This window comes from Pimephales promelas, chromosome 6 (assembly GCF_988280905.1).
Source record: "Pimephales promelas chromosome 6, fPimPro1.hap1.1, whole genome shotgun sequence".
In the NCBI taxonomy this organism is placed as follows: Eukaryota; Metazoa; Chordata; class Actinopteri; order Cypriniformes; family Leuciscidae; genus Pimephales; species Pimephales promelas.
This window is the reverse complement of record NC_142774.1, coordinates 10,241,183-10,262,664: the sequence shown is the minus strand read 5'-3', so window position 1 is coordinate 10,262,664 and position 21,482 is coordinate 10,241,183. Positions and strand designations below refer to the sequence as shown.

The following is a 21,482-nucleotide window of genomic DNA, read 5'->3' as shown; positions in this document are numbered from 1 at the left end:
ATGTTTTTTTTTTTTTTTGTTGTTTTCTTTTTCTTTTTTTCTATTAAGGCGTATGTACAGTAATTATGTCTCAACTTAACAGTACAAAATCCTAACGTGTTGTTTAAACACAAACCATTTATGTTCAGTAAATAATTCTTACATCCAGATGGTGGCATGTAGTGCGAGTCAATTTGCCCGAACTTAATTTGATTGTGTTCAATCTGCTTAAATATATGCTTATATATATATATATATATATATATATATATATATATATATATATATATATATATAAGCATATATTTATATATAATATACATAATTACTGTGAATGTACATATTAGCTCTTGAAATGGACATATTAGCACCTAAAATGTACATATTAGCACCTAAAATGTACATATTAACACATAAAATGTATATATTAGCACCTAAAATGTACTTATTAGCACCTAGAATGTACATATTAACTCCTAACATGTACATATTGACACCTAGAATGTACTTAATAGCACCTAAAATGTGCATATTAACGCCTAAAATGTACTTATTAGCACCTAAAATTAGCACGAAATGTACATATTAGCACCTAAAATGTACTTATTAGCACCTAGAATGTACACATTAACACTTACGATGTACATATTAGCACCTAAAATGTACTTATTAGCACCTAAAATGTACATATTAACACATAAAATGTATATATTAGCACCTAAAATGTACTTATTAGCACCTAGAATGTACATATTAACTCCTAACATGTACATATTGACACCTAGAATGTACTTACTAGCACCTAAAATGTGCATATTAACGCCTAAAATGTACTTATTAGCACCTAAAATTAGCACGAAATATACATATTAGCACCTAAAATGTACTTATTAGCACCTAGAATGTACATATTAACACTTACAATGTACATATTAGCACCTACAATTTACTTATTAGCACCTAAAATGTTCATATCAACACCTAAAATGTACATATTAGCATCTGAAATGTATATATTAGCACATAAAATGTACTATTAGCACCTAAAATGGACAAAAGTTTACCTTTTGAAAAGGTACAGCCCCAGAGACAGATTTTGTACCTTTTTTTCCTGAGAGTGTAGTGCGTAATTGTGTTTAATGTTAAACCACATTGCAATTATTGAACCATTTAAATTACAATGGGTTACCATTGTGGAGAAGAGTAAACCATTTGGTTAGGTTGAAGACTGATTCAGCAATATTTACATAATACTGTTTGGCAGATAACAGTAAATATTGTTATATAAGATGCTTAAAATTGCTATTGGTAGCTAATAGATGACTATAGTCTAGAAATCAATTATGTGTGACACTAAAATAAATTATATAGCATTGGATAAATGAATATATGAATTTGAATACCTGAATCATATAAGGGAGCCTTTTTAAATTCACTGACACTATTTAATTAAGCTGTGCCCAACAATAGTAAATAAGTTGAATCAACCTTAATGAATTAAGTTGACCCAACGTAATTACATTCAATTAGAATAACAAAATTGCATAATGCTGAAATAAAGCAAGTTAATCTTGTGAAAATCCTTTCCATGACTTGTTTTATGTTCATTCAAATAGTTATTTTTTTGAGTGTACATGATTGGACAATGAAAAGCACGTTTTGCCTTGTCAATGTGCCCTTGTTTACATCAGCAGAAAAAACATTGTGTTCTCTACAATAGTGTGCAAGACAATTTTGATTATCTAAGGAAAAAAAAGAAAAAGAAAAAAAAACGTAAAAGTAGCCAGATGGTCTTGTCGATCCTCGGATGACATTTTCATCCATCGTGTTTGCGCCCACATTCCTTGACAAAGCCTTTCTCAAACAGACAGAAATGCTTGAGCATTTCTGGTTGATGTAAAGATGACCAGACAGACTCTGCAACTGCAGCAGTATTAGCGAGTGCTTTGAGCTTAGACTACATTAGAAGCGCTGGCTGGCAGATGACTCAGCTTGTCACAAGGGCCTCGACGGAATTATGAGGCGGCGATGGCGTGGCCATACGCCAATTCTGTGTTAGGCACAGTCAAGCACTCTAAAATAGCAAGGCACTCGAAAGCTTCTTAGCCCTGTCGCCTGTCCTTCTTTCATGTTTTGCGGCATGGCGAAGAGAGATTTCTGCTTTCTCGCCCTCCCCCCTTCATGTTTCCTCACTCTGTGTTTGCCGACAGGGGCCCGGAGTTGATTCATTCATATTCAATAAGCCAAAAGCAACGGTTTTAAAACACGCAGAGCAAACTGACACGTAGAGGGGGGCACGTGGCAGAGCCAGAGAGCTCATTGATCCGTTTAATTTCCCTGATAAGTTTGATCACTATAGCGAGTCGGTGAGGGAAGTTATTCATGATTGCATATACTTTTCTCATCCCAAACACCCAGAGCTGTTGTAACTGTGATTGTGCAGTGATTTGAGAATTGTTTTTTTTTTTGTTTTTTTTTCAAACTGTGATTAGAACGGGATCTATCACAGCTGAGATCAGAGGCAAAAAAAGTGTTTTATTGTGGAAAAAGACAAATTGTATGTATTTACTGTTGAAAAGCCAAGATTACGCAACATGCTGCAAGATTTCCTATATAAATTAGCTCTAAAATGATTAAAGAAAACCAAACAGCAACTCCTCCTTTTCATACTTGCTCAACCCAGATTAGTCTGCCTTAATCTAAATTAACAAAATGATTAGGATAAGGATGAGTGTTTTCTCTGAGGAGGCGATGGAGGCAGCGCTTACACATAAATAGATTACTATTCAAAATTTAAAAAGAAGCCTTTTTTTATTTGATCAATCATGTTGTGCATATTTTAAAATATTATTTATTCCTGTGATGAAAGCTGAATTTTTGGTGTGTTTTTTTTCTGATGCATGTCACAAAAAATTAAACAAAACTCTGTGAATATTTGACATACAGACACCAGCAATATGTCTATGTAAATTATCTAATTTAAAATGAAAACAAATATTCTCTGATTATGTAATCTGTGTGAAAGATGTATCGTCCTTCCTGAAACTTTTGACTGGTAGTATATGGATGGAAATATAATTGATAGTACAAAAATAAACGGATGAAATAGAGTGTAAACAACATTTCCTCCCTAAAGTTTTGTAACACAGTGACACCATTTACCAGCTGATAAAGTTTATCTTGCCCTTGCCCTCCCTTGATAATTGATTTTATCTCATGGCCAAACATTATCAACATCAGATGCAGAAATTATAATGAGGTCAAAGTTGAAGTTGAAGTTCAATTAATCAAATACGTTGCTCATACAAAGCTATCACATGAACGTATAGCTGTAATTTAGTGTGCATGTCAGTTGGGTTGAATATTTATAAAAAAAATAAAAAAAATGAATAATTTTATTTAATGTGTAGTGATTTGAAATGATGACAATTTTTATTTTTTAGGTGATGTGTTCGTTTAAGAGGCTGCAATGAAGATACGCAAAATTATGTTCGCATTTCATACACCATAGTGAGTGAGAAGGCAGGAAATACATTTACTGTAGATATCTACGGGCAGACAAGGACAATAACAGAAAAACAAAACTGAGACATTGCAGCTTTGTTCCATTTTTTTAACTGAATACATAAATAACAAAGTAGTTCACCAAAAGTTCAATAACAAAACGGATACAACCCAAACCTGCGTTAGCTTTAGGCTTTAAGCATGCAAAACTAGTTAAACCCTAAAACACTGCAAACCTGCAACCAAAAATAATTGATTTTCTTCTATTTATTTTTTTTTGGGGGGAAGAACACTTGATACCACAGTAAAAACGACCAGCCAAACTAATAAAGAAGTCCAAACATTATTAGACAAGTGAACAATCAGTAATAAAATAAGAACAAATACACACATTACAAACGTATAAATGCAATATTGCAAAGTTACAAACAAAGTATGGTCTCACAGTAGTATCCAGCATTATTGGGGGTAAGTTACTGTAAAATAAATAATTACTATCAACTAATTACATCTTCTAGAGTGCAATGCACTTACTGTACTAATTAGTCTCTCTAAAATGTAATTAAAAAAAATGCTAATATAACCACACCCTATGGCCCATTTACACCAAGAAGTATAACTATAACGATAACTATATTATTGTCAACAATGCAAACAGACAAACATTCTGTTTATTACATGTTGCCTGCCACTGACCGTCACTTTATCACCTGGATAAAAAAAAAAAAAAAAAAAAAAAGTAATTTCAATGAAATGTCTTCTCTAATAGAGTTGCTCTAGTTCTTCAATTTGGCACAAACATAAGTTCAGTATGCTCTGCAGATTCTCCATACAGTTCAGCAAGGATATTTTTCGAACAATGAAATCTTCTGTTTAATAGAGAACAATGAATTTATGACCTGTCGCTTCCCACAAAACATTCCCGATGAGCCACTGAGCAAGTGAGAACTTTGTTTGGTGCATTGAGCTATCTGAAGGAAGTGAACAGATGTGAACAGATGTCTAGCTCACACAGTGAAAGACAGTCGCAGAATGCACCTGCAGTCAGAGAGAACGTATTCAGTGTGTCAGGGCTCCATGACAGGGCAAGACACATGTCAGCATGCTTATATTTTGCAGGAGCAGACAGAATGACGGATGATCTTATACAGATGATATGTTTGTTAACACAACCTTGCCTTGGGAAAGTCACACTCATATCTATTAATTAAAAATCATGTCTCTTCTGTGCTGCAAATGAGCCAACAAGGTATTCTAAAGAAGAGTGAACAAAAGGCAAGAGGATACTATCGGAGAGAACATTTCTGTCCATATAAATCCACAGGAAGAGTTTAAATGATGCTTACATAAGGCAGCGACTGGTGGAATGAACTGAGACGAGCACAAAAACCATGAACAGGCTCAAGTTAATCTGTTTATTGAAACTGGCGTGTCTACAAGGCCGTTTGACACGCAAGCTTTCAGAAAATTTAACGCAACTGTCAACCCAAAATTAACATGCCACGCGCTGCTCCAGTAAATGCACTAAGTGCACAGAAAATGGATATGGAAGCACAAGGAATCAAAGAGTCACACAAAAGGTCAGACAAGCACATAAAATAAGTCTTTATGTACAGTGATCAAGAAAAAAAAAGGGGGGTTGGCCGGTTTATTTGCACATGGAGATCTGTACATGTTGTACATTGATAAACATTCATTGACGTATACAGTGTATTAAAGGGTTAGTTCACCAAAAAATGAAAATTAAGTCATTAATTACTCACCCCCATGCTGTACCAACCCCGTAAGACCTTCGTTCGTCTTCGGAACACAAATGAAGATATTTTTGATTAAATTTAAGAGCTGTATAACTACCACATTGGCTCCTAAAGGACTGCCTCTTGACGGCCCAGAAAGTCAATGAAGAAAATGTTTAAATATCCCAAGTGACTACCGTGGCAAATACTTTTTGTGCGAAAAAACAAACAAAAATAACGAGTTTATTCGACTATTTCTTTTCTTCCTTGTAGGCCAGAACGAGACTTCCTTAGATTTCCACGACGCATGCGCGAGAATTGCGATCTGAAGTGGTGTAAGCTGGTGTGAGCAGATCGCAATTCTCGCAATGCGTCGTGGAAATCTAAGGAAGTCTCGTTCTGGCCTACAAGGAAGAAAAGAAATAGTCGAATAAACTCGTTATTTTTGTTTGTTTTTTCGCACAAAAAGTATTCGCGTCGCTTGATAAACATATAGTTGAGCCACGGTAGTCACTTGGGATATTTAAACATTTTCTTCATTGACTTTTTGGGCCGTCAAGAGGCAGTCCCTTAGGAGCCAATGTGGTAGTTATACAGCTCTCAAATTTAATCAAAAATATCTTCATTTGTGTTCCGAAGACGAACGAAGGTCTTACGGGGTTGGTACAGCATGGGGGTGAGTAATTAATTACTTAATTTTCATTTTTGGGTGAACTAACCCTTTAACATCACATATTGCATTTATGCATGGGGGAAACTTAGATAGAAGTTTGTTAATAGTGAGACAGTATATAACATAGTATTTAATAAAAGAAAAGCTTTGTGTTTTATTGTAAAATGGATGGCATCCATTGTGATAAATAGAAAATAATGAGCATCTACTGTATGTTTTGTCACATTTATATAACATAAACCTAATTTCATTAATGCATGCTTCACCATATTGTCTTTAGAAAGTTTTAAGAGCTTGCAAGTGTTAAAGTTATGTAAAGTGATACTCTTGAAATAATGAAATAGTAAACATATCACACTGACAAAGACTAGACAAACACAATTAACTATTTCATATGATAGTTGCATAAATTAAAGACGATACATATCAAATTATTTGTCATATAACAACAGAGTCTCATGAAAATGCATATCTATACCACGAATGTCATTTCTTGTGGCATTTTATGGCAAAATGGTTTTTGTGTGCATATGCTATGCACTAAAAAACCCTGGGGTAGGTTTAGGGGGGAGGGGGGTGGGGAGTGCGTGCGTATTATATGGCATAAAGTGCGTAGCACGTGAAAAACGCGTACCATATACACGCAAAAACTGTTTTCGGTGTATAAATGGCACGATAATTGACATTTGTGCTATAGATACAAACTTTCATATAAATATCCTTGAAGAAGGCAACATTCAGTTTAGAATACTGATGTGCTACTTACAGAATAGTGTGCAGTAAATACTGTATATTACCGGTACTTACTATTTAATAAAATAGTAGACGACGTGAAACACTTTAAACAGTATGCCAACACATTGTCATCAAATGACCTCTTTATGTTTGTCACATGACCCATTCAGTGAGTGCCATCCAGGAAGATATTTCAAAAAGAACGGCTGATTTTACTTTCAGCTGATTCTTCCATACTGTAAAGTCAGAATGTGAGTCTGATACTGCTCCGTTTGGCTGTGATTATGGGGCGTGTTTCAACCGACCAGGAAAAAAAATGTCTCTACACTCAATTGGATAGACCGAATCCCGTAGGAAGGATGACAAAAACATCTTTCTATCTTTGATCGTGGTTCTCTGTTCTTCTTTTAAAATGAATATGCTGTCTACATCTTCTATAACAGACGTAATGGCTGAATCTACACATCTAAATTCTCCAGCGGCAGCCATTCTTTGTTGTAAACGAATTCAACCCAAGCGCTCTTTGGTGACGTGGGTGATTACGTTACTGTTGATCATCTGTCCATCGTCGTATAAAGCCCGCCCTCACAATTTGATTGGTCCAAACAGCTTTGGTTCGGGCATACTTGCTTCACAACGGATCAAGTCCAGACCAAACTTCCCATCCTCAAATGTTGTGGGCGGGGCTAAGTTTGGCTGGGATCCAGGCCGAACTTGCTTTTGAGTCTTTATTCCAAACATTGCTATTGTGGCAATCAGTGTTGAGGAAGCTACTCTGAAACTGTAGTTTTACTATCTACAAGCTACTCGTGAGTTAAAGTAGTTAAACTACAGTCAAACTACCCTTTTGGAAAAGTAGTTAGCTACACTCCAACTATCAAAAAGTAGCTAGCTAGATTGAAACTACTTTTGCTTTTTGAACTACGTAAATTATAAATAACTGAATAAGTGTCTGAGGAATGTTTTAAGTAAAATATTTAGTTTGACTAATGATGACTGTTTGTCAAAAGTGCAAATATGCAACAAATAGCCTACAACAATGCAAGAATAAAATATCCATCCAATGTAAATTGCATGTAGAACATTTTCTCAAAAATACCAATTGAACTTGGACATATAAGGCCATGGGTAATTACAGTTAGTTGTTTCTCCATCCTCTAAATCTGCCGTCACGTCTTGCTTCATCATGAATAATCATAATATGGGTGTGTCAAACCACTTCTGTACGTCAGTGAACCGTTAGCCGCAAGATGTGTGATTAAACAACAGGTGGCGGTAATGGCAAAAAATTAGTTTGTAATCTAAAAAGAAGAAAAATATCCTTGCATCGCGCTGATTTGCGCAGGCTCGACAAACACAATGTAGCATTGGAAAAAAGTAGTTAGCTACTGGAAAAGCTACACTGTAAAGCAGCTGCCAAGCTACTGAAAAATGAAGCTAAGTTAATAGCGGTTAGTAACTTGTAGTTAACTACTCCCCAACACTGGTGGCAATATACACTAATATGATATACACTAATGAGATAAAGTGAGAATGTGTAAATTTGTCAAAAATATTATATATAGATATAAATAAAAGTTTAGTGGCTGTTGGCTGACACTAAAGCTTTGTGAGGCGGTGTATTAGCATAGCAAGAGTGCTCAGACAGGGCAGCATTTTAAAGCTTGCAATAGGCTATACGCCGTATCAATAAATAAAAAGACCGGAGAAGACCTAAAACAATCTGAAATAAAATGAATTGACATAAAGTAAATGGGTCGGGGAAAAAACCCTCACAGGGTTGGGAAGCATGTGGCTCAAGTGCCACACTACATTAGAGGAAAGGACAAGATCTTTTGTGGTGTCTTGTGTCATTACTTTGCTGAAGGGGAGGAGACACAAGGTTAAGTTTTCAAAGCTTTTAAGCTAGAGGCGAGAGTACGAAGGGAAAAAAAAAATAAACCAGAATGAGACACATTAGGGTTCAGGGTTTAGGCTCAGTCATGACCAGCTAAGCTAAAATATAAATGAGTGCATTAAGCTAACATTAAAAGAGTGCAGTTGACTCTACGCTACAAAGACTTATATTTTATATATATATATATACTGTATATATATATATATATATATATATATATATATATATATATATATATATACACACTCGGGCCCCAAAAAAAGTCACTGTTTGTATTTAACCTTCAAATGGTCTTCGTTTCCTATTTACACTTCTGGGCTTCGGGGTCTCTACGACCCCAACAATTGATTAAAAATGTATATTTTGTGTACAATTACTCAATCATACAAATAATATATCTTTTTTTTTGTTTGTTTAGTTCTCATCTATTTGTTAATGCTGTGTTTTTGGAGATATAAAGTACTTTTGTATCCATATACAGTACCACACGATTCCTCAACTACACCATTAGCTTTAGCATTAGCATATGAAATGTTATTTTTTTATGATGCATTGCATTTATGCTCTAGTACTAGGCCTTCATTTCTGAAGAATATGTATATATATATATATATATATATATATATATATGTGTTAGCAATAAGGTATGAGAGGCTGTGCTGTATTGTGAATAAGTAACGGCTGAAGGGCGTTGTTAGGTACGACGTGAAGCGGAGTGGAAAAAAATGGAAAATCAGAGACAATTATTGGTCAGAATTCTTGACCCAACAGCTGTGGATAAGCTTCCTATAGTCTTATCATATCTTCCAAAACAAAAAAGTGCCTGTGCACAAACAGAATCCTTCATCAAATACCCACAACTTTGAAAAAAAAAAAAACTAACACATTTTCACAACATAGCCCATAGGACTACTAAATGCCAGCCATACTCTCTTTATAACAAGTTCTTTAAGAACTTTAATTGCCTTTATGAGAAAGCCAAATGTTAAGGTGGAACTAGGCAAGTCAATAATGAGCAATCAATGACAAGAACAGTTCGTATCGCTCCAGGCCACTCTCATTAGTCTGTTTGATACTGCTAATATACTCTCAGCTAATCAATCTCTGATACCTTTTCAAAAGATCACTTTCATCATCTTCACACGGTTATGATCTCAGTCTCTCATCCCTAAGTTTAATATTTACACAGACGTAACCCTCTCTCTCTTCAGTGACTCAAGTATTGATGCATCCACCTCAAATCTGGCAGGAGGGCACTGAGCATGACGTCTGGAGGGGATCATGAGCAGATAATGCTGTGCGTGCACTGCTTTTGTGTGTGTTTTATTTATGAGCTCTCATAATGGAGCAAGGGAGGGTTGGGGCGGAAAGCAATGGAACGTGGCATAACATCTGAGGGGAACGGGAAATGGACATGTTGGTTCGGTGTTGAGCTGTATAAGCATGTGAATGTCTTATGCGCACATTCTTTAATTGGGACATTATAATGAAGCACCATACTCAGAGCAGTACTATGCACTTAGTGTGTGATGTAATCCCTCTTAATCAGGCAATTTATTAATGACCTGCACATATAGGGTAATACCAAGAGAGAGAAAGAGAGGGAGAGAAAAAAAGAGAGACTGCACTATTATTATCAAGGTTACAAATAGCACTGTACAGCCATTACAATTGTAGAGGATCAATTCAAGATTAATGTCTGAGTGTGCGCACACACATACAATGTTGTATTGCAATGTAGCAAACAAAGAAATTCATACCTGCAGTGCAACAAAAGTTACTGGCTTTTTTTACTGGTTTATACTGTTTCTTTCATAAGCGCAATGGCACCATGATAGAATGAGCTGAGAAAATAGACAGATACATTAAATTTAAGTTTAATACTTCTTTCCCAAACTCTGTCATGTATTAACAGCTTTATTTCTTTTCAGCATGCACTACCAAAATTGCAAAACTAACAAATCAGCCAACAAAAAGTGTTTCCATAAGTATTCGCAAGCAGGTTCCCATAATTGCAGTCTGGATGATAAGTCGCTGATGTTTGAAACTTTAGCAAGGACGCAAGCATGAAATGGCAAATAACTTGTCACTTGTCATTCAATTCCTCATAATTATGACTATGAAAGTCACACTGCGACTTTGTTTATCATTTTACACAATTATCCTTTTTATAATTTATTTTAACGCAGTTACGGGCTTTGATACGTCCAATTGAATGAATGCTTAGATGAATATTGATTCAATTATATTACATTCAATCAGTTGTTACTTACTGAACTGATAGGCTTGAATTGTGTGTGTTAATTTTTCACCTAATGGAGTTTTGATCTGCTATCAACAGTGTTGTGCAAGTTACTTCCAAACTGTAATACATTAGGTATTACTTGTTACTGTTATTTAAAAGTAATTCATTACCTTACAATATTACTGTCTCAGAATTGTAATGCGTTACATTACTCATGTATTACTTTTGAGTTACTTTCACCAAAATAACTAAATAGAACTTAACTTTTGGGCTGTAACGATATGCAATATGAAACCGAAATCGCCATTCGCCACACGACTCAGATCCACAAACCTACAGAATCGCGACGCACCTCTTCCAACTCCCAGCGTTACCTTACCGTCCAGATCCAATGCTGCCTTATCTTTAAATTAGGCTATTAGTATTATTTGAAGTTAACATTTGAAGTTAACCATAAAACTAGTTGAGGATAAATTATTGAAAATTGGGGAAGTCCAGCATTATGGACATGACATTTGCAGTCAAAACTTAAAATAAAAATTCTCAGAAAATACATGTATTGAAACGTATATAGGCTACTTCCTTAAAGGACTCCAGGCATTAGACAAATATCAGTCTATGTTTTATTTTTAATATTAGGGAAAAGACACACATTCATGCGTGAAAAAAAATAGGAGGCAAAATATATTTTTTGTAATTCTGTTAATTACACTGCGCAAATCGGATGAGGAAGGGTTGGCTCTCCAGTCTCCATAGAACTTAAAATATTCATTTTATTTTAGTTTTCGTGTTCGCATTTATGAGGAAAAAACAATGTTACAGACGCGACCGCTCTGAACTGGCACTAAAAGACTGCTTTAAAACTTTCACACAGTCTGTTGCCTTTAAGAAGTAAAAGCAGACAATACACTGTAATACAACTGTAATACAAGCCTCACTGAACATGTAACGAGTAAAATATTACTGAAAATTGATTAGTAATGCCTTACACTACTGCGTTACAGCAAAAACTAATATGTTACAGTAATGTATTACTTTTGTAATGCGTTACTCCCAACACTGGCTATCAAATATCATATGCACCAGTGGGCCCACATAAGTTAGTGTGTGTGATTCTGAAAAATGTTAATACTCACACACTACAGCCTTGGAAAGAAACTTACCAAGAAAGAGCAAGATTGAGACAAACAGACAAGTAACAAAATGAACTTGCCTTTCTTCACTGCACTCGAATGTGCCATTCTCTGCGGTACTGTGCACCTAATGTATTCATACGGGTCATTAATAACGTTCTTAATTAATAGAGTCCTTGTGTTTGGAATCTATGGCTCAACTGTTCCTCAAATTCCTCTCATTACTCTTTTCCACTGCATCTGGAAGTTTCTCTGCAGAAAGCATGAATCATTGATCATCTCTCCTGCAAGCAAATGTAAATAAGACAGAGTTACACTAAATAAATTAAAGAAATATATCTCAATAAACCCTGAAAAACAATAATTAGAACAGAAACACAATATGAAGTGAGCCTTTGGTGGAAGTCAGAATTTTTTTCCGAAGTCACGACCTCAATGAGATCTCTGACTCATCCTTGATAAATTTACACTGAACTTTCATTGAATGAGTTCAAAGTTTATTTAAAACTGCAACTGTTTTATTTGTGGAACATTGACAGTTCTAATGTGTTCTATATAGGGTTGGACTTTAGATGAGCTATTCTTTTAAACTATGTATTAGCATTTAAATGCTGTTCTATTCCCCGAGTCCAACAACAGAAGCTAATACCAGTGCCTTTCAATATTCTCTGCACTCTTCCTTGAATGGCACAGCCTTGTGGGACACCAAGCCAAACAGCACAAAAACCCATTCAGCCGGACTCAGCTTTGCCAAAAGTTGTGATTATGTTGTCTTCCCATCGCCCTTGAGTCTGAGACACGGAGTCAGATGCTATTTCCATCTGTGTGCTGCCAGTTTTGGTGTTGTGCATTGAGCGCTGCCTACCAAGTTGTAACATTCACTTTTGTATTATTATCATTATATTAGACAAATGGAAAAATACCCCAAGACTACAGAAATCGATTAAAATCAAAAAATTCATTTGAAGCTTTAACATAATATTGATACTATATGCCCTTTTTACAATGGCACTTCTGGCGTGTTACATACATAAAACCTATATGTAATAGTAATTTATAAACATTTAACATGAATGAATTTAATGAATGAAAAAAAAAATAAAGATTATTTTTTTTTAATTGGCTTAGTAGCCAGACCGATATATCGGCAGGCCGATATTATCAGCTGATATTAGGCATTTTCCAAACTATCGGTATCGGCAGTTATAATGGGCGGTAAATGAATAATGAATATTTCAAAAATAAACTAAAAACGGACGAAACACGCTTGAACCATGTCATGAGTGTTGGAGTTAGTTTGTCCACCAGAGGGCACTCTACACCATCCCTGTTAGCTACACTCGTTGAGTGTATCATCAGTTCTCTTAACTCAAATAAGCATGACAAAATTTGTGACCATCATGTCCAGTTTTGCTGCTGTTAAATAAGCCGAGAGTGAAGCGGAATTAGCTAGTAATAGTTATGTAACGTTGTTACAGTGTAGTTGACTGACTGTCCTTTTAACTTTTGACAATGTGACTGAAGTATTTCTTTAATATAGCACATGACAGTTATAGCAATGAGACATATAATCTTTCCTTGGCCTGCTATATTGAAAATGACGTTATGCATTGCTAATTTATGGCTCATCATAGACTAGCTAACCCTAAAGCTAGCTAATGCCACTATCATCACTCTGTTCTGTTGTGACAATAAAAGAAACAAGTTTCTTTTTAAAATGCATCATCATATTATATTGATTAAAACTCATAAATAACTACAAATAACTAATGTTAGGGAAATCTGTTAATGTTTTGTTGCGCGTTTCTGAAAAAAAAAAAATAAATAAAAATATCGGCCGATATATCGGAATACCGAATTTTAAAACCAACAAATATTTGTATCGGTATCAGACTTCAAAATCCTTTATCCGTCGGGCTCTAAAAATACTATATCATATTTACAGCAGCAGAAACCTTATATCATGGCAATTTTGGTCATGCCACCAAACCATGTTTGAGTAAAACCTTCAATGCAATGAAAATTCCTTTGAATAAATACATCTGCCAAATGGATAAACGACGATTAAACCTGGTTACTCCACGGCGATTGAAACTGGGGAAAGTGTTTTGTATTTTCAATAACAACACCATTTAAAAGTATAATGAATAATTAAAAAAAAATAAGTAATTAATAAAAAGGTCAGGACCTAAATCTATTTCTAAATCTAATTATGACATCTGCACAACATTGCTGTACATTTTTTCTACATTCAGGATTCATTTACAAAAACACAAGGAAATGCATTTACTTCCTCTTTCAACAGAAATTAATGCTTAAAAAAAAAACATTCAGACTTAGCTAGAATTAAATTTAGCCCATTAACACATCATCCGTGTCTAATGTGTATGCTGATGCATCTGAAGAGTTCAGATGCAAAAGCCTCTAAATGCCATTTGAAATTTTCTTCTTTAATGATGATTTTTATCAAACTTGTATATTTAAGTTCAGTAATTTCACTTGAATGGCAATGATAATTACCTATTAATTGTTATTTAAGTGAAATTACTGAACTTAAATATACAAGTTTGATAAAAATCATCATTAAAGACGAAAATTTCAAATGGCATTTAGAGGCTTTTGCATCTGAACTCTTCGTCTATTCAAATCCCACACTATATCTATATCACTGGAACACAGAGGGGCTAAACGAATGTGGTCTTCTCTTTGTGACCACACGCACTTCAAGCAGCATCTTCATTCAGACTTAAGTTGATTAGATTGGTCCTCGCAAAGTAGCAAAACAACACAGCACTGTGATTTACGCTACTGGGAGGAATAGACATAGAGAAAGAGAGAGCAAATAAGATAAGGAACACTGGAGAGCCAAAGTTTACAATCGGGGCTCTGGGCTTTGCCGATTATAAGACTTTAAAACTCAGTTACTTGCTATTCAGCAGACACTTTTTATCTAAAGTAATTTACAGTACAATTTATAGTACAGTAACTGCAGAGTCAGTCGTTCTGGGACAGCCCGGGATGAAGTGCCTAGCTTAAGGGAACAATGGTGATTAGACAGAATTGGGATCTCTGTAACCTCCCAGTTCCTGGATCACCCCCAGATGGAACTAAACTGGCAAATCTTAACAACAAAGGTGGGAAATTAACATTCACACCAGCAAAATGCGGCAACTTTTTTTTCTCTTTATTTCCAAAATGGTGGTAATTTTGTCTCATCTAACAGCTATTGTCCTGTTAAACTGCAATGAGCAGTTTTTTGAGCATTAAGTACACTATATGGAGAAAAATAAAACGAAAATGACCCTTTTAAACTAATACAACAGTTGATACAAGTGCAACCACAGACAAGCATAGTAAATCCAAGATGGCAAACAAACCTAGAGAATGTTAGCTATAAATAAACATATATTTTGTTCAAAACTTAAAAATTACTGGCATTGTTTCATTTAACATATAATTTTACCCACTACTTGTGTGCCATGTATTGTAGTTATATGCTTGCAAGAATAGATTAGCAATAAACTAACTCTAAATTGGAACTGGATTTGTTTGGTCCAGCTAGAATTTGTTATTTTCCCCAATACTTGTGTATACAGTGTAATTTTGTGCTTGTAAGAATCTAAATAACATGATAATGTTAAACTGGACCTGAATCTGGTGCAACAAGAAATGTATTATTTTACTCAATACTTGCATAACGCTTCGTGGACCTATGCTTGTAAGAATCTATATTATAAACGTGCTATTAAACTGAAGCTCAATTATTGTATACTTTAATAAGCTGTGTACTGAAGTTTATGCTTGTATGAATCTATCTTAACAACATGTTTGCACACTGTAAAAAAAAATATTGTTGGTTTAACTTAAAAAATAAGTGCCTTACAAATTTTAAGTTGATTGAAATGGCGAAAAAAAATGAGTTAATACAAAAAGGGAGATTGATTTAATCATCAGAAGCTCAAAATATTATGTTATCTGAACTACATAAATTATCAAAATAAAACATGTCATTACAAATTATGAAAATATTTTTTTTTTACAGTGTGATAAGTTGCCATTAAAAATGAATTATTTATACAATAATATTTATAAAAATTATTTATACTGTGTAGTTTTTTGCTTCTAAGAATCTATATTAGTAGCATTATAATATTAAACATTTGCTTATGAAGGTTCATGATGGTTAGGAGGATATTGCCTTATACACTATGTATGCAGTACACAAGACACAGATCGAGTTTTCGAACAGGAGTAAACATTGCAATCTACACATATTGTTGGATTAACTTAAAAAAAGTAAGTAACCTGGTTGCCTTAAAATTTTCAGTTCATTGAAATGGAAAAATTTAGTTAATACAATAAAGGAGAAAGATTTAATCATCAGAAACTCAAAATATCATGTAAACTGAACTACATAAATTACGTATGTTGATTTGACAAAAGAAAAAAATGTGATTACAAACCATGAAACAAGTTTTTACAGTGTATGTGTCGCATCAGCACAAGCAATAAAAAGAGAGCGCAAGAGGATGCAGCAGGAGTTTGAGACCAAGCCAGCCAAAGAGTCAGTCTGCATATGTGCTCTTGAACTACGTTCTGCCTTCTTCACAGCGTGAGACCAAAGGGACTGCTTTGAATTGCAGAAAGGTCAGCCAGAAAGATTGAACAATCTCCAAGAGAACTGCATATACAGTGCCCGCAATCTCCACCACACACAGCTGGGGCTTTGGATCAATTCACCTATAGCTTTTGTTCTTGTTCCTGTTGTCTACAAATAAATGAGGGTTTGCACACTTCGAGGGCATTGCCACACCAAACTATTCCATCAAAATAAGTCAACTTTAGATCAAAAAGAAATTTGTTTTTGGTGAAATTGCATTGCTCATGAAAGAAAACAAAAGCCAATGACAGCACCCATGCACTGAACGAAGGAAACTTGTAGAAGTGCATCAGCTTCTAAGAATCAGACATGCAAAGATGAATGGCCAATTTCTTAACACTGATTTATATTTGTGCCAATCCATTCCTTTCCAAATCAAAACCCACGCTGGAGAAAAAAAAATTCATCTCCACTTTTCAATCGCTCAAAAGCACAATCGGGTTGAATTCCCACAGGAGCTAATTTAAGAGCTTTGCTTAGTTCTCTGAAACACACTGACCCTGGTTTCTGCATCGTTTTGCCAGCATCCTTTTGCCTGACTTTGAAGGCAGAGGGTATAGTGGGAAATACAGCAATAAAAACAACTGAATAGAGAGCAATCTGCCCAATCTTTGCCCCCCAAAACAAGACTTTACGTACGGTATACACGGTCACTCTTTAAGCATGCGTGACTTTTCATTAGAAATATCTTAGTGCTCTTCAAACAAAATTGCCTCCTTTTAATGGAGATAAATGTTTGCCACCATCATGTTTTATTTATTTTTTTAAAATTTTTTAAAGCTGCATTTTAATGTTTTTTTTTTTTTTTTTTTTTTTTTTTTCCAGGAAATGTTTTTTTTCCTGTATGCTATTGAAAAATGAAAGTTCTGCTGTTATTCTCTCACCCTCATGGCATTTTGAACCAATTTGGTGTTAATTTCCTCATGGAACAAAGAGTATTTGAATGAACTTTTTACACCGCGTTATTTCTTTGGGGTGAACTATTCGACCACAGGGATCTGCTAAGCATATATTTTATCATTTAATTGCCTGCATTTAAGTATCAATCAATCAATAAATCAATCATAAAAAAATATATAGAATATAATACAAGTTCTTAGGAATGTCTACCAAGTAACAAGCATTTGCTTTCTGATTTTCAGTGTCAGAGAATCTTACTGACCTTTCACGGCTGGACATCTATGCAGGTATGAAACGAAGTACTGGTGAGAGTATGACTCACTTTTCAGAGGTGAACTCAAATAGATTGCGGTTATTCATATCCTATTGTTTTAACAGGGAAGTCTATTTATCAACTCGTGTCAGGATAGAATCACTGAAGTGAATCTCTACACCAAAAGAAATCAGTCACTGACAAACAACAAGTACTATAATATAATGATATATTTGAGATTTCACACAGCATTCACATCTCAGGTGATAAATTGGCTCCAGAACGTACGGGTTATCCTATGTCAGCCAAGCAACTGCTATGTGAATGGAAATGCTGCACACTTTTTCTATAGATACTATAGGCTTTTTTGGTGACTTAACCTTGACCTCTTGTTTTGAACCTTTATAGACTCCCTAAACTCATTCTTGACTCTTCATTCACCTTCTTTCTCTTTTATTTGTAGTATTGTTTCTATAAGATCATCTCTAGGGTGTGCTTCCATTAATCCTTCAAACGGTTCAGAGACATCTGCCACGTTTGAGGTCAGGATGAAAGATAGTGAGCAAGGCAGATATCTGTATTAAAGTTTGTGCAGGTTTCCCCTCTTCCTTGCCTTTCTGTCTTCATTAAACCGCAAAGCTCTTCAACTTCAGGTCAAAAGTGCACCTGGCTCGAAGGAAAAGGCAGAACGGGACATTGAGCTTACGCTTTCAAAATGCCCCCAAAAGTGCATTTAAATACAGCATCCTCCCTTAGGGGATGGGAAATGGTATTTGCTTGCTTTACTGGATTGTGAGCATCAATGTTGCATGAAAGTTTAAACTATGAAGAGAAATGCATTTCATGGATGATCGGTACAGCGATCGGAACTCATTTCGTGAAGATACATAAAAGAGAGCTTAGATTAGCGGGCTAGAATGACCCGAATACCTTTAAATTAATGACTTTGCTGAAGATCCGTTATCAGGGACCTCAACTAGTTTTACTGACGTTATGACATGACGTTTCGAAGAGATTGTATTTTCTTAATCAAGTGCAGTTTAATAGAACACCTTTTTTTTTTTTTTGGAAGAAAACCATTCATTCTAAGATTTTGGTTCATGCATTCTAGTTTTAAACAGATTTGCTAAAATCAGATCTCCAAGAAGTTATAAGGACCACATCTTCTAAATGTCCTTGTCCTGGCTAATAATAAGCTCCCATCTTTCAACCTAAAGTTCAGTGTCATCCATGTGCTACTAATAGGCTAAATATAAAGGGCAGTGCAATGTGCATTCCGGTTTAACAATGCACACATAATAGCCCTTCTTACAGTCAGTTATTTAGGATACAGGGGGAAAAAAGGATGGGCCGAGAAGAATGTGACTGCATGTGTTTAGGGAATTAGGCTGTCCTTTCACCTCAAAGATAGATACAAAAAAACTCAAGATAGATATGACTGAAAAAGGGAGCACACTCTTATTCCTATAAGTGCTTGGCTGCAAAACTTGAAGAAAAGTGTGCAATACTGTGGGAAGAGGAAGTCAAAGTCCTTAACGTCCCCACCACGGTGGCTCAAATACATCTAAAGGGCAGGATTATAGGCAGGAAGGAAAGAGATTGCGAAAAATCCCTTCTCTGTCCTTGATAACTCCATGAGAATGCATGGAGAATCAGCTCCTTCCTTATTGGGATTCCAGAGTCAAGGGCATGAGCGAAAACTGAACAAAGTACAGATGGTGATCAGTCCAGTCAGTGCAAACCAAAATGGCAATTAGACAAGACTTTAATGAAACTGATTGTTCTCTAAAATGTGCCAGCAAATAATGGGAACAAATTGTACAGAAAAATATAGACAGCAGGACAGATAAAAAAGTCATTTTTGTCCAAAAATATTGTATGTATTGCCTACTAAGAACACAAAAATAAATAAATAAAACACTTGCCATGAGTAATCAAATAACAGCATCCAAGACAGCAGGAAAGAAACATGCTTTCAAAATGACAATTGCCACTCCAATTGCGACTTCCATCAGACATCTTTCATTTTAACAATCTCCCTTTCTTTTGCAAAAAAAAAAGGCTATTTGGAAAAAATGTGCCTCTTTTTCTACACTGTTGCACAAATATATGCATGACACTGCCATAGATTCCAGATGAAATGAACACTATATAGACGCAGTAAAACACCAACTATCATGATTGTTTTAATGAAGGCTCAGTTCCACACGGTTCTGTAATGCTGAGACTTGTAATGAAAAGAAAATAAACCAAATCAAAATAACATATTTATAAACTAAAACATTTTAATGTTTGCATTTCATATCCAACTCCATTGACCTATATGTTTTTTTTTTTTGTTTTTTTTTTTTTTCAATAGTAAACTTGATTTGCTCACCTGGTATAGTGTTAGAGTGCTAGTATATGGTTTCTGTGAAACAGTTCAACAAAAGAGCACACATATGTGTAAAAAGAAGGTACAATGGCCTGGTTGATTTAGCAAATGCATCTTTATTTCACTTTTTCATTCTTTAACTCTATCAACTGGGTTTAAGTTTGGTTTTAGTATGTTACTTTTCGGAAATTTCATTGTACGATACATGTACGAACCATTGTAAAACACAGTCAAATGTCTTAGTTTTGGAGAAAAGTGAACATGCTTTTTAGCACCACTCACTGTACATTTAACTTTGCCACTGCAGGGAAATGTGAATATAATTTTTGCAAAAATTTCACCACAGGAACATTTTCATTAGCATGGATTTGCAAAAAGCCTTCCTCTAATAAGTTAGAGAATTAGACATTTACATACAAAACGAGATAAAAGCGGGCAGCATTCTAAGTGTGTCGATTTGGTTTTAAATAAACCATGTAATTTCTACCTGTTTTATTAAACACAAGGCTCTTAAAGGCACTTTCTGCTTTTAAGGCATAATCAGGTTAAGATTGGCATGTAAAATGCAGTGGATCCATGTAAAACCAATAGTCAGTATGAAGATAAGGTAGCTATAAAAGTAGATGACAGCTATCTAGTTAGCTAGCTTCTGGAGCAGAGCCATAGTACATTTTGAAGGCAGAAGAGCAAGAACACTAGACCTGTCTAATATGCTGCCCATACAGAGATGCCATCCTCTCATGCAGACATTTAAAGGACGCTTGTCTTTTGATCTGAGATTCCTACAAAGCAAAGTGAGGTCTTGATGTTTCATCTGACACATGATCTGCTCTCTTCATCTCTGACTTTGTAACCTGAGTGTTTAATGTTAGCATCCTGCATACAAATTAAAGCTATCCTGCATGGAATACGAAACAAACATATCCATGAATATGCTCACTAATCAAGCATCAGGTTTTCTTTGCCTCTTTCTTTCGGTTCAACCCACGTTCTTTCGCTAAGAGGAAAGACTGCCAAGCAATTCTACCTGAATATGGTCCAGACAATCATTATGCTAGGGGTGGGTAGGACCTAAATCCTAACACTATGAAGTTTCATATGACACTCGTTTATATTATCCCTGGAAACCCTGAAAAGGTTTCTATATCACATTTTTCTATTACTTACAGCATGTCATAATCATTTCTTGACACTTGACAACTTTCTTTGTCACAATTACAGTTTAAATGGTTGGTTGACAGATCAAAATTATCACATTATAAAGCCTACATCAGAGGCCATGTGACAAATGCCCCATTATTTTTAATTTGCAAACATCATAAATGTCAGTTCAGTGTAGGTTCAGTTCAATAACTGTGTAAAGTTCATCAATTCAGCTATAAAGCAGCTCTGA

General features: G+C 35.1%; 1 protein-coding gene across 2 annotated transcripts in view; it reads right to left on the bottom strand.

Annotated features, from left to right (window-relative positions):
• ctnna2 (catenin alpha 2) overlaps positions 1–21,482 on the bottom strand; it is a 443,954-nt gene that overhangs the window by 383,357 nt on the left and 39,115 nt on the right. The window lies entirely within an intron of this gene.